Source organism: Monodelphis domestica, chromosome 5 (genome assembly GCF_027887165.1).
Source record: "Monodelphis domestica isolate mMonDom1 chromosome 5, mMonDom1.pri, whole genome shotgun sequence".
In the NCBI taxonomy this organism is placed as follows: domain Eukaryota; kingdom Metazoa; phylum Chordata; class Mammalia; order Didelphimorphia; family Didelphidae; genus Monodelphis; species Monodelphis domestica.
The window spans coordinates 276,410,083-276,424,501 of NC_077231.1; the positions used below are offsets into that span (position 1 = coordinate 276,410,083).

The 14,419-nt window shown below is 38.3% G+C and overlaps 1 long non-coding RNA gene across 2 annotated transcripts in view; it reads left to right on the forward strand.

Annotated features, from left to right (window-relative positions):
* The first annotated feature begins 421 nt into the window (after positions 1-421).
* The window catches only part of LOC103103685 (uncharacterized), a 40,413-nt gene continuing 26,415 nt past the window's right edge, over positions 422-14,419 (forward strand). The window contains exon 1 of one of the 2 annotated variants that reach the window (XR_473503.3): positions 422-694. This is a non-coding gene — a long non-coding RNA (uncharacterized LOC103103685). The remainder of the gene's footprint in view (positions 695-14,419) is intronic. The other variant, XR_001625227.2, reaches the window with a different exon arrangement.

Genomic DNA, 14,419 nt, shown 5'->3' on the forward strand with positions numbered 1-14,419 from the left:
GCCCTATTATTCTGCCTTGTTGCCCCCACTTCCTTTCTCTAGCTCCCCTGGGTGTCTCTGGTTAAAACCCATGACTTCCCCTTAAACACATCAAATGACAGGATCTCTTACTTTAGTTCTTTGTCAAGCTGCTCAATCTCAACACTTGCCTTAAGGAACTCAATATAAGAAAAATGAAAACATAAATGAATCAAAGAATGGCATGATTATTCTTGTTCCTAATAGTTTTCCCTCTTTACAAAAGGTTTTATGGAATCCATTTAACTAGGTATATTTCTCTGGTCTTAAACATTAGTGACAGATCACTAACTACATGGCGTGGGATGGGGGTGCAATAGAAAAGCCATTGCTAGTTAAAGATTATAGCAATGGGAAGTAAAGGTTAGAAGGGATGATTGACAGGGGCTTGAGACAAGAATCTTCCTGAGCCTGGTTGAGTCAGAACTCCTAGGAACAGTTCCCCAACTGTCACTCTGAACCTGGGAGGTAAAGAAGAAAAGGTGTGTGCCTGAGACATCTTGAAACCCATACATCAAGCTACTGGACTTTTGAATATCTTCTGGCTGTGGTGAGAAGTTATCTTCCATCTTCTGCTGGACAGTGCCTGGAGAGCTGAACTTCCTACTTTGATGAGACCATCTGTGGACATCACACCTGGGACTCCAATATCTGACTTACCAAGGACTCTCTATTTGTGAGATTTTGATTCCCTGTTGGACTTGCCCTTAGAAACTTAGGTTTTAGTTTAGTGTGAGTTAGATTGTGTTGATTTAGTAGGTAAAACATTTAGATTTCACCCTCTCCCACTCTCCTTCCCTTCTCTGTTAAATTCAATAATTGTATATGTACTGTTTCCCCACTGTATTACTTTCCTTCCCCCTTTCAAAATTATATACTTTTTAACAAGGTTGATCAGAAATGAAGATATTTCAATAAGAAAATGCAATTTGTAACATAAAAAATCCATTTTCACAACTTTTTGAAAGAAAAATAATATAGATCTCTTTTTAGTGTTTGCAAAACACTTACATTCTCAGAACCCCATCAGCTAAGCACTATAACTATTATTGTTCCCATTTTATAGGAAATTGAAACTCATTGAAGTTCAATGATTTGGTCACATTCACATGCTTTGTTAAGCACCAGACATAGAATTTGAACCCAAGTTTCTCCCGATTCCAAATCCCTTTATATAGACTAGATTTTGAAACTATTTAAATTTGTATGTTACATAGTAAATCTATTAACTTCTGAGTGAATATTTTACATACATTATAAAAATCTTTATAAATGAAAAACACAATTGCAATTGTCTTCCTTCTGTGCCACATTCTATACAATAATACTCTCAAGAATTTTGTTACATGAGCTATACCTGTAAAAAGAGTCCAATGAATACTATTGAAAGGGGAATGATAATGTACTGCCTTAAGGGAATACTCACCAATATCGTGAGTGCCCAGTTCTTAACCTTCTTTGTGTCATGTACCTTTTTGGCAGTCTGGCAAAGACTATGGGCTACTCAGAATATTAAAAAAAAAAACCATAAACTAAAATATATATTAAATGTAAAAAAAAAAGTCTATCATATTGCTATCTCCTGTCTTTCCTGGCTTTCTTTAGACCTTAACTAAAATCTCACCTTCTGCAAGAAGACCTTCTCAATCCCCCTTAATACTAGCATTTCCTCTCTGAATTTATCTCTAGTTTGTTCCCAATATATTTTGTTTCTATGCATAGTCATTAGCCTGTAAGCTCCTTGAGAACAGGGACTATATTTGCTTTTTTATCTCTGAGCTTAGCATGGTTCTGAGCACAAAATAGATGTTTAATTAATGGTAGTTGCCTTGCCTTAAAACAGTAATCATCATCTAGATTTTTTAATGAATTAGAGCTAAAACCCCCACAGACTAGTCCAAGATTCTCTTCCCTGGCCACTGATGGCCCTATTTGGTGTTTCATTCTCCTATTAGAATTTGTGTTTCTTGAGAACCAGAACTGTTCCATGTTTGCATTTGTGGGGTTAATGCCTACTAGTGTAGTATTTGGCATACTTAATGCATGATCCTTGATTATTGAGCTGAAAAAAAAATGCGGTCATTTCTCTTGATGCTTTTGTTCATTTCAGCCTAATCGTTTACTATGGCGACAGAAATGACATGATCCCTCCTTTGTTAGATCTTCTTCCTCTCCATACTTGGGTTGTGGTTGTCTTCTCATTTTCCAAGGCTCAACCAGCTGAAAGTGACCCAACTGCCCAAGTGGGAATTCCAATGCCTGGAAGACGCTCTCATTATTCTATGTTCCAGAGCTGTCCATCAAGGAGAAATGGCTAATCTCTTGCTAAATTTTAGGCAATAGAGCTCCTAGGAAATAACAATAATGGCCAGTCAGAGAGATATCTCAGAGTTCATTGCCTTCTGGTTTGGGTCAAAGCCCTGTACCCAACTCCATTTTTCTCAAGGCTCCCTCGATTCCTTTTTGTGGAGTCTATGTGGCTATGGCCAACCTCAGAGCCTGATCACGAACCTTTTAGCTTTCATTCCCAAACATTAAATTAGGACTTTTTGATGCCCCAACTTGGCTTTTTAAAAAGAAACACTGGAAGCAGTAAGTAGAGATACAGATTTGAGTGCAGGAAACAAGCTGTCGGCACAAGCAAATGGCATAGTTTTTTATGGAAAGTTCAATATCCCCATAATGCATACGCAGGGGGGAAGCCATAAATATAATGTTCACTTTAAATGGGGTGATAAAACATCAAAATTTTCATTTTTTTACCTAAACCTTGCTTTGAGGCAGTTCATTCTATGTTTTCTGCTTTTTTATTATGCTATGTTTATCTTTTTAAGGCTTTTATAGCTAAAATTGTCTTTAAAAAAAGTTAACAGGTTCTTTTATATCATTGCTTTGCCTCTGTCAAGCTGATATCATTAAACAAGGGCATCTGTCTTAAAATAGAGGTCCTACAATCCCAGCTTTGTCTAGCTGTACCCATCATTACCCATCTTTCTACCAGACCTCTTTTTTGCCCATCTCCTAAATAATTTTTAGGGCAGCTACATGGCACAGTAGTTGGAGTGCAAGGCTTGGAGTCAGAAGATTCCTCTTCCTGAATTCAAATCTATTCTCAAATACTTACTAGCTGTGTGACCCTAGGTAAGTCACTGTTTGCCTCAGTTTCCTCATCTGTAAAAATGAATTAGAGAAAGAAAAAACAATCCACTCCAGTATCTCTGCCAAGAAAATGCCAAATGGAGTCACCAAGAGTCTGACATGACTGAAACAACTAAATGACAAAAACAACAAAATAAACTCCCTCTTGTACTCCCCAATTCTTTCCATGATCTCTTCTTTCCATTTTCACATAGATTTCCTCCTTCTCCTTGATCTTGCCCCTTGGACAGTTTTCCTGATTAGTATTCCAGTCTCTGTAGGGGAACTTTGCCAGGGAAAATGGCTCATGGTTCTCAGTGACAGAAAATCCATTCTACCAAACATACATGGGATAGGAAAGGCAGGAAAAGAGAGCTCTTGACTCAGCAAGAGGACTTTGGAAGTAAAAAATATTGGGCTTTGTCTGTCTATGAAATAAACTGTTAGAATACTCTATGAGAAGATGTGGAAGCCAGGTAGTACAATGAATAGAGAGCTGAACTTGGAGTCAAGATAACAAGTTCAGATCCTGCCCTAGCTGCTAACTAGATGTGTGACCTTGGACAAGTCACTTAAACCCTTTCAGGCTCAGTTTCCTTGTATTTAAAAGGAAGCTGGTGATAGCACCTTCTCTGCAAGGCTGGTGTAAAGATCAAGTGAAATAATAGATGTAAAACCTTTTGTACAACTGAAATCACTATGTAGCTGTTAGCTATTAGTATCATTCTATCAGATTGTTATTAACCTTTCCTTTCAAGCTAAAATTACTGCTCTAAATAGTAAGACAAAGAACCTAAGATGTTAGGGATCAACTCTCTACCCAGGAGGAAATATTTCACAGGGGAACAGGGAAGTCACACAAATGACTATCCAATCCATCATCATATAGCATTAAATGAAATATGCAGATAAATAGAACTCTGCGATTGTTAATGAAGGTTATCTTAGAGCAGAGCTCTCACATACGAGCTTTTCTCTAGGAAAAAAAAAAAACTCTAGGACAGTTTGAAGAAGGGCACAAAGACTGGAGGCCAGTTAGGTATTATGAACTAATTCAGTAACTTCAATGTGCAAGGCTTTGTGGATGGTGCTGGCAATGCCAAAAAGAAAGGAAAACTGGTTCCTACCCTCAAGATACTTTCTATTAAGGCATTAAAACCTCGAAATAGATAAGCATATCTCTGATCATTTGAGGAAGGAGGGATCATTAACAGCTAGAGAGAAGAGTAAAAACCTCCTTTCCATTAAAGGACACTCTAGAACTGAGCTTTGGAGAAAGCTAGAAATTCTAAGAAGTATGTAGTTAGGTGGGAGGAGTGCTTTCCAGGCATGGGGAGCCAGTTGTTATATTTTCATTGAACATTTACACCTCAGAAATTAGTTTGTGCTAGAGCCCCATGAACTGCCAAAGGACCCTTCATGGTTACCACTGCTACTAATCATATCAGACATTTATATAGCACTTATTTTGTGCCAGTCATTGTGCTAAGCACTTTTTACAATTATGATCTCATTGAATACTCATGACAACCCTGAAAGGTAGGGGCTATTATTAGCCCAATTTTACAACTGGAGAAATTGAGGCAAATAGAGGTTAAGTAACTTGCTCAGGGTCATATAGCTAGTAAGTGTCTGATGCTGGATTTGAAGTCAGGACCTTCTAACTCCAAGAAAAGAGCTCTATCAACTGTGCCACCTCACTGCTCTAAGATTTTCTAATCTCCTTGAGATCCTTGCTCCACCCCAAAAATTTTTGATTTGAAGACTGATTTGTGGTGCTTGCCCTGAACACCAGAATTGCTAGTACATCTCTGCTGAAGTGTCCTGGTGAATTGGGTCAATCAACCAGCATTTATTAAATCACTGACTCTGTTCCAGGCTGGGATACAAAGACAAAAACAGAGCAGTTTCTACCTCCAAAGGGCTTACATTCTATCTGATGGGAGAGACACATACTTGGCTAAGTACCTGCAGAATTAATACTAGTATATTTGCTCATATATTATAATTACTAGTGTTGGTATATATGCATGGGAAGATGAGGAGAAGCTTCATAAAAGATGGTGCCTGAGTTGAGTCTTGAAGAAAGTGATGTATTCTTTGCCTGAGGCAGAAGGCAGGAAGGAGGGCTTTCCAGGAATTGGGGATGCCAGTGTAATGTATAGAGATGGGGATGCTATGTGTGAGGAGCAGAGGGAGAAGGCCAGTTTAGCTGGACCATAAAGTATGAGAAGGGAAAAGATATAGGATTATACTGAGAACTTAGGTTAGGTCATGTTGTGAAGAATTTTCAAAGGGGAACAGAGACAGAGGGAGAGAAGGAAAGAGGGAGAGAGAGAGAGAGAGAGAGAGAGAGAGAGAGAGAGAGAGAGAGAGAGAGAGAAAGAGAGAGAGAGAGTGAGAGAGAGAGAGAGAGAGAGAGAGAGAGAGAGAGAGAGAGAAGACAAGCAGAAATGAAGACAGAGAAAAAGAAAGAGTGGAAGAAAGACACAGAAAGATACAGAGATGGAGAGGGAGGGACAGAGTCAGAGAGAGAGGAGAGAGACAGACAGAGATACAGAGAAAGAGACAAAGTCAGAGAGAAACAGAAAAACACTGAGAAAGGGAAAGGAGGAGGAGAAAGACAAGAGACAGAGATGAGTGGGAGAAAGGAAAAGTAAGAGAAAGGTACACAGATAGATAGAGAGTCAAAGGTTGCAAGCTTGGAGGGCTGGTACCCTCAAAAGAATTATAGAAATTCAGTAGAGTAGGTCCCTCATATCTCTTAAGACCATAACAGAGAATGCACTTAACTCTGCTCCTGGACCATTGGGCTACTCTCAAAGATATGACTATTGAGGAGATGAAAGGCTAAGGAAGTTCTCTGACTCCTGAGACATTTTCTCCCTCTTGATTTGCCTGGAGCCCTCATCCTTTGTGAAGAGACTTGCCTCACAGGTCCCAGACACTTTTTGAAGGAACATATTTTGGCTCCAGGTTTTCAAGAATTTTGGTTATAACACCTGACGTCTCTCTGAGTCTATTCTATAACATCAACTTAGCAAGAACAGAGCAGATGAACTGAGTTCCCAATGGAAAACTACCTGAAAATATGAGAATGGGCATCAAACTGATCGAGGGAGGTTTGTTTATTGTACTTCCAGAGGGCAGGATGAACTGCAATGTGGATAGAGCCCTGGACTTGGTGTAAGGATGATTTGAGTTCAGATCCTTCTTCAGGCACTTACCATCTATGACCCCTGAGGCAAGTGGCCTTCCTACTTAAAATGGGGATGATAACAGTACATGTATCCCTCCCACATCATGATTTTCTCTACCATGTTTGCAATAAATCACAGGTTGGCAGACAAAATTAGATTGGAAATTTTCAAGACTTTTGTGAAAGCTACAGATGATACACAAAGGATAACACAGAAAAAATTTAGGGACTCCAAAATGCATAAACTATATATATATATTATATATATATGTATATATTATATATAGAAAGAGAGTACAATGCCAATATGTTTTTTCCTTTAATTCCATAAATGTACACTATTTCTTTTTAGTAAAAACAAAGGAATGCAAAAGCCAGCAGCTGACACACAAAGGCTAAACCATAGAGAGAGCTTAAAAAGTTTAGTAACTCATAATGCATATAAGGTACTGTAAACATCCCAAAAAAGAAAAAAGAAAAAATTCAGACTTCTTCTCTGGCACAAAGGAAGAACCAAAACATTTAACACAGATTTTCCAGATCACCAGGGCGTCGCGCCCCTAGCTGCCGCGATGTGGAAGGGATACCTGTACTTTTCTATTAACTGTCCATCCATTACACATCACAGACCAGGCAATTGCCCACATTGTGATGAGAAGATAATCTAAAAATCCATTTAGTCCATGTCCTCTTGACCCCGCCACTACCCCAGACAATGGAGAGTTGATTCAGATTAATCCAGTAATCTGCTGACAGACCAAAGCTAAAAAAGGGTTCTAAATTCTATTTCCCCCAAATTCCCATTTGCCAAAGAAGTTTATTTTGGGACTTTTGTTTTTGCTGGTTCCTCTTTTTCTGGGATGAGAATCAAGCACGAAAATTCACTTCCAGACATTCTTTTTTCTACTTAACCCCTCTGGGCAATGGAAGTAGGGTTAAAGGAGAGCCACACATTGGGAACACATAGTAACGATACAATGAATTCACAGTTGAGTGACTTTTTTTGCAGTTGTGGTCCAAATGGTAGGCATTTCCTAGCCTTGATGGTGGTTCTAACTTAACTGGGAGGAAGTTTACAGTGGGCATCTGGAAAGGAACCATGACCCTTTCATCATATTGATTTAAGTGACAGTAATTACACATGACATGGTCTAGGGGGGATAAAGGGATTTGACAGTTCCTTGCCAAGACTTGCTTCTAGCCACCCCCAGGATCTTTTCCTGGGGACCAGGAAGAGTTAAACCCATCCATCTGAAAGCATCTAAGATGTCTCACTGTCTGGGTAGGTCCATTGATTTATTGACACAAGTGACTCTGCTCAAGGAAACTGACTGGGATCAATGGATGCCTTTGGAATCATGGTTTTTAAGTTCACTGAAAAGATGTCATTCTGCCCTAGGCCTTTTCCAGCAATGGCAAAATTGTATCTACAACTGGGGAAATTGAGGGAATTGAGGGGATTAGAACAGCAAGTGGTTAATTGTGGGAACTGAATGAATGAACCACACTGACTTTATCTTGTGACTCAATTCTGGAGCTAGTTCAGTTCTTTTCTATTCAATTATGGATCTAGTCCAGCTTTTATCTTGTGGGAAAACCTTATTAAATTGTGGAAAGTGGAATAAAACCTTATTATATTGTTTGAACCTAGCTCTGTGGGGTTGAGAAGCTGGACAACTCTACCTATTGCTTAGACTCTTAACTAAGGACGAAGGTTATACAGACCAGAAATCCAGTCAAATCCTTAAATCGATGCAAAGAGTTTTCTCCTAATTGTACATCTCAAGCAACTCCTATGTCTTACCTGAAAACTATTCCCATACTGATCAATCAGTTATTGTTTCCACAGATTGTTTACAGACTCTTGGAAGGAGTGGGACACTTTTTTTAATTCAGGGAATTGCACCTATTCTCTCTCCCTCTCCCAACTTGGAAAGACCCTAATCTTTCCTCCAATTAGAAATCTGATTATCTAGTGTTGTATTACTCCCTTTTAGTTAATTGGCTTGATTTAATTAATTGTGTTTTTTTAATAGGCAACCCATGTTAAGTGACTTGTCAGGGTTTCAGAGTTAGGAAATCTGAGACCAGATTTGAACCTATGTCCTTCTGACTCAATCTACTGAGTTATTTAGCTGCTCCTAATTGTTTTTATAGTATCAATCTTTCTCCCTCTACATTCAGCATCCAGCCCTAAACTGAGGAAGGGCTTGATTCTGATTTTTTAGACAACTGGCCTGCATTCCTCGGTCATCTCATCTTTTACCTGCCACCGAATATGCTGGCGTGAAGTGGAGGCTGAACAAACTTGGCTGACTTTGGTGCTGCCATTAATAAGGCTGCCACCTTTGGCTGCACACCTGAACTTGCAGATGGTTGAAACAGCTACGCTCCCAGAAAGGCATCAAGATGTGGCATGAGATCTTGGGCATCTCAGGAAGTGCTTTCTTCTTACAGTCTAACTTTACACATTGGAGGGAGAAGACAGAGAATCGAATGAGACTGAAAGGGCCAACTATTTATTTGTCTCTATATCAAGAACAAACATTTAGATGAGGACATAAGGTGATTCCAACAATCCAGGTGGCACTTTTAAGAGACCTCAACAAAGCCAGTATGAAGGAAGAGATCATAAAACTTAGAATTCAAGAATGAAGGGACTATAACATGGTTCTTTTCCTGACCAAGCCACTATGGACTTAAAGAAACAAAACAAAACAAAACAAATCATTCCACACCTTACTATTTTATGTAACTCTTATATACATCCTTCCTGGAGATGCTATTGGTCTTCCACTGGATGTATAAAGACCAGTGTACTTCTTGCACTGTCAGATTAATCACCTTGTATTCTTGAATTTCTATATTTACAAAAAATCATCAAATTGCTTACCATCTCTAGAAAGGGGAGAGGGAAAAGAGAGAATGGGACAACTTGGATCATAGAACTTCAGAAAACTTTATGTAGAAAATTGTCATTATATGTCATTGGTAAAATGCAATCTCTTTTTAAAAGTATGAATAAAATAAAATAAACAATCCCCTGAAGCTTTCCAGAAAGCCATATCCTGATATTCTGTTGGCAGGCAGGTGATCTTGGACTTTTGAATGTTAAGCCAAGTGAAAAGTTATGCCTCATAGGCAGGTCCTTTGTTATTGTTGTTCAATTGTTTCTGGCTCTTTGTAGCCCCATTTTAGGGTTTTCTTGGGAAAAAAAACACTGGAGTAGTTTGCCATTTCCTTCTCTAGTTCATTTTACAGATAAGGGAACTGAGACAAACAGGCTTAAGTGACTTGCTCAGGATCATATATTTCATAAGTGTCTGAGTCCAGATTTGAATTCAGGAAGATGAATTTTTCTGACTCTGTCCAGTCCTGACATTTGATCCTTTGCATTACCTAGCTGCCCGGAGGCAGGGAGTATCAAGCTTGAAAAGCTCTGAATAAGAGCTTTTCAAAAGAGTACCTACTGGGAAAGAACCAGCTTAGCTGAGCAGAAAGACCAGAAGGCTATCCAGTAGATGACAAAATATTTTGGTCACTGTAATCCAAGAAATAGACCAAAATATAAAGGTAGCCTTAATCTCGCATGGCTCTTCATTGTTTTTTACAATGATGATTGTGGAATGATGGAAAAGGAATGAAAAAACTGAGACCTGACTCCAGGTTTAACAAATGTTTAACAAACAACCCTCAAAAATAAAAAGGTACCCACAACAGTTTTAAGTTTATTCTGCATCATTAATATGTTCCATTATTGTCTCGAGCCTGGACATCAACAAAAAATTAAATCAAGCCAGTTTTGTAGTTTTCTCCTGGTTTTTAGTGTGCAAATGCTCACACTAAAATTTTAACAATTAGCTCACTCAAATTGGTTCAATTTGGCCCCAGCACACACCTACCTGGCTGCCTCCTGATAAACCAACTTCCCTAGACACACTTTCCAACACAGTTTGCACATTCACTCATATCTCCCAACTCACTGATCCATGGTGGTAGAGTTGGAATAAATACTCTTTGTTCCTATCTCATCACTCAATAAGAAAGAGGTTAATTGACTGGCCTGTGCCTACAAGGTTAGTAATTGTCAGGGGCTGGTTTTCAAACTCACCAGGTCTAACCTACTTTCAGCTATATGGTAGTATTATTTTTTAGAAGGGTGGAAGGAAAGAACAAGTGTCTTCTTTAGATTCGATTTGCACCTGTCAAGATTTTATATTTACAGAGTGCCTAGCATTGTGCCATAGATTTCATAAAGAGCAAGTCAGTACCTATTATATTTATGGGACAAAGGCTATTAACACTCAATTATCAACTTCCAAAGGAAGTCCTCTTGATTCCCATTCAGATAGATCTAAGAGCCATTAATACTTTTCACCAGTGAAAATATGCATGATAAATTTATGTTGACTTTTCTTGACTAGCCAACGGGAAGGATGATAAGCCCTGCCAAAATCAGCACTAAAACTATTTCTTATGAGTAATAACAATAACATCATTTTCCTTTATAGCACCTTTAATCCAAGAAACCCATGCCTATCTAAACATTAGACCAACAATACACCTTAAATCTTAGTATTTATTTAGCAAAGAAGATATTGACATACAGCTAAGCAGAAGAACTGGAATGGTGGTTCCCTTTGACCTTCATTCAGTTGTCTTGTTAGAATTGTTAGAATTGTTAGAAGCACATCAACAGAGTCAAACTTTATAGAAGGATAAACCACTAAACTTTTCCAGCCCCGATTGATCTTTGTTCCCTCTCCACCCCCATTCAGAGAATAGGGAAATGGGACTGATTATGATTATCTAAATCTCTTGGATCTGCAAAAAGACTTGGCAGTCTTTAAGGAATGAGGTTTGGGGGTTGGGTTTTTTTTTTATTTTAGATTTTCAGCACTTCCTGTTGGATTGGAATGTTGTCAAAACAGTCTTTTTCTTCGTTTTCTTTCCAAATTGAAAGGAGATGAGAAAATCCAGATTCATACACAATGGAGAAACATGGAAATTATAAAATGGCTTCAATGTCCAAAAATATCCTGAGGTCCATTAGGCTATTAAGGAGAGGTTAAGATGGGGCTTATTGGTGCTTAGTCACCCAATTGTATAAAGGAGATAAAAATACAAATTAATTTGACTTCCACCAAGTTAGAACCTATAATGCATTCAACTAGAACCAGGTTGAAACTTATCTGTACACTACTATGATATTTGCCAGGCAAAATAATAGTGTAAACAAGATTTTACTGAATGGGAGATTTTTAACCACATCCATGATATTTAGTTAACATAATTACAAAGAGAAACTCGACTAGACTATGGAGTGTGTAGAGGGAAATAATATATAATAAGGTTAGAAAGGTAAATTAGAATCAGGTAGCAAAAAACTTTCAATGCCAAACAAAAGAGCAAAGTCCTACCAACTTCCCTAGATGCACTTTCCAACACAGTTTGCACAGTCACTCATATCTCCCAACTCACTGGTCATGGTGGTACCCTTGGAATAATTACTCCTTGTTCCTCATGGCCATTTCCAGGCTTTTCCTCTATCTTATCACTCAGTAATAGAGAGGTTAATTGTTTGATCAGGGCTCACAAGCACACTCTTTTGTTTGGCATTTAAAGATTTTTGCCATCTAACTTCAATATATCTTTCTAGCTTTACTATATATTACTCTCCTCTACATATTCTAGAGTCTAGTCAAGCTGCTCTTTTTTTTTTTTGGAAAGACAGTCTGGTAAAATGGAAGAAACCCTGGTTCTGAAGTCAGGAGACAGGTTCAAATCTTACATCTGAAATTTATTACCCATGTAACCTTGGGCAAATTACTTAGCTTACTCCAAGGCTCAGTTTCCCCATCTTTAAAAATGAAATTAGACTCAATGGTCTCTCGGGTCCCTTCTTGCTCTAGATCTATGATCCCAGAGAGACACTGAAGTTTATTGAACAGGTAAATGACACGGCAACGTGTGCTTTAGGGATATTACTTCATCAACTCTGTGGAGAATGAATTGGTAAGAGAAGAATCTTGAGTCAGGAAGACCAAATTAGGAGGCTTTTGCAGTAGTCCAGGCAAGAGGTGCTTGGGAGCTGAGATTCATTGAATATCTTAGAGCAACACTATAAAGCCATTTCAGCCTGGAAATGGAGATAACTGTGGAATTTTCAGTTTCTATGGAGACAGCACAAGGAAATAAAGATAAATGTAGCTCAAAGACTTAAATGTGATTGAATTAATCCCTGTGATTCTGTAAGGGACTCAGGATAGGTATCTTAGAGAAGATTTGGGAGGTGGAAAACCATGGGGTCTGGTTTCTCTATGGCATCCCAAATGAAGTCAATTCTTATTCCAGAATTTGGTATTTGCTTTAATCTGGCTCTAGTTCAAGCTCCCTCTGAGCCAATCAGGAATCTTCCTAATTGCTGATGGACTTTCATGCTCTACCTACAGGACTAAATAACTACTAAACTAACCAGACAGCACTTTTTTCCTCTGTCCAAATATTAACAGTGAGCATTTATATAGATTAAGGTCTGTAAAGTGCTTTATAAATAAGATCTCATTTGATTTTCACAATACACTTGAGAGATGTTCACTTCTTGTTCAGTCCTTTTTCAGTTGTTTCCAACTCTTTGCGACTCCAGCTGGTGTTTTCTTGGCAAAGACAATGGAGTGGTTTGTCATTTCCGTTTCTGGCTGATTTTATAACTGAGGAAACTAAGACAAACAGGGCTAAGCAACTTGCCCAGGGTCTGAGACATTTGAACCCAAGTCTTCCCGACTCCAGATCTGTTGCTTTGTGACAACTCACTACTATTATATCTTATAGGGTTTTCAAAAGAAACCCTGTTCTAGCCCTTGACTTACTGGATTCTTATAGCAACCCTATGAAATAGATAGGGCAGGCATTATCATCCTCATTTTATTTATTAAAATTATAACCCAAAGCCTTGCCAAAAGTTAGTGGCAAAGTGGTTTAGAATGCAGACTTGCTCATTTCTTGTACATTTCTCTATCACAAAGGTATCAAACTCAAAGAGAAATGGGGCCACTAATCCATTAAAAAGAATCCCTTTAGGCTATATATTGTCTCAGATTTAAATTGCAATGTTATCTGTGTTTTGTTATATTTTTAATTTTTGTTAAATATTTCCCAGTTAAATTTTAATCTGAATATGCAGCACTGTGAATTCTGTTTTTGACCCAACAGCTCCAAAACATACTACTTTTCCTCAATACTAACCTCTTGAGTTGCCGGATGACAGAGAAATAGAACCAGAAAAGACCTCAAGAAAGAAAGGACCAATCCATGAACAAGAATATTCTCTCCAACATATTTATTGCTTGAAGACCTTCAAGAAAGGGAACACTTTTGTGGAATCCAGTCATTTCTCCTTTTGGAGGGCTCAAATGATTATAAAGAAGTCTAATAATATGTGAAGCCTAACTTTCCATTGACTTCCATCCATTGTTCCTAACATGACCAGCTAACATTTAATCCTTCCATGTTCCAGACTTTCAGATACATGATAGCTGTCTCCCCTAAGTCCTCTCTTCCCAAGGCTAAACAACTTCACTCAAAAGGGACTTTTGAATTTGTCTGATCCAATGTCTTCATTTCACAGATGAGAAACTGAGTCACAGAGTGGTTGCATGTCAATGATCCAAAGGTTCCCATAGCAGTTGAGGAGGCAAAGCCATGATTCAAACAAAAGTCTTCTGATTTCAAACCAGTGTTTGGTCCAAATGAAATTGGAGTTATCCATATTCAGATCAAGGCAGATCTCTGCTCCATTACCTTTATTTATAAAATGGAGTTTACATTTTTTGTAGCTTCCTCACAGGGTCAGCATAAGGATTAACTGAGACAGAGAAGGTAAAGTACTTTGTAAACTGTAAACGTATTTTTTTAAATGGTAGTTATTGTTTCCTCAGAGAAGGCAAGGGCTGCTTGTATTCATGGTTCTGAATCCCGGTTGACTAGACCAATTCTTGGATCACAGAAGAAACCTGATAAATGCTCGTTTGATTAATATAGACAAAACTTTATCGGATGTTGGAG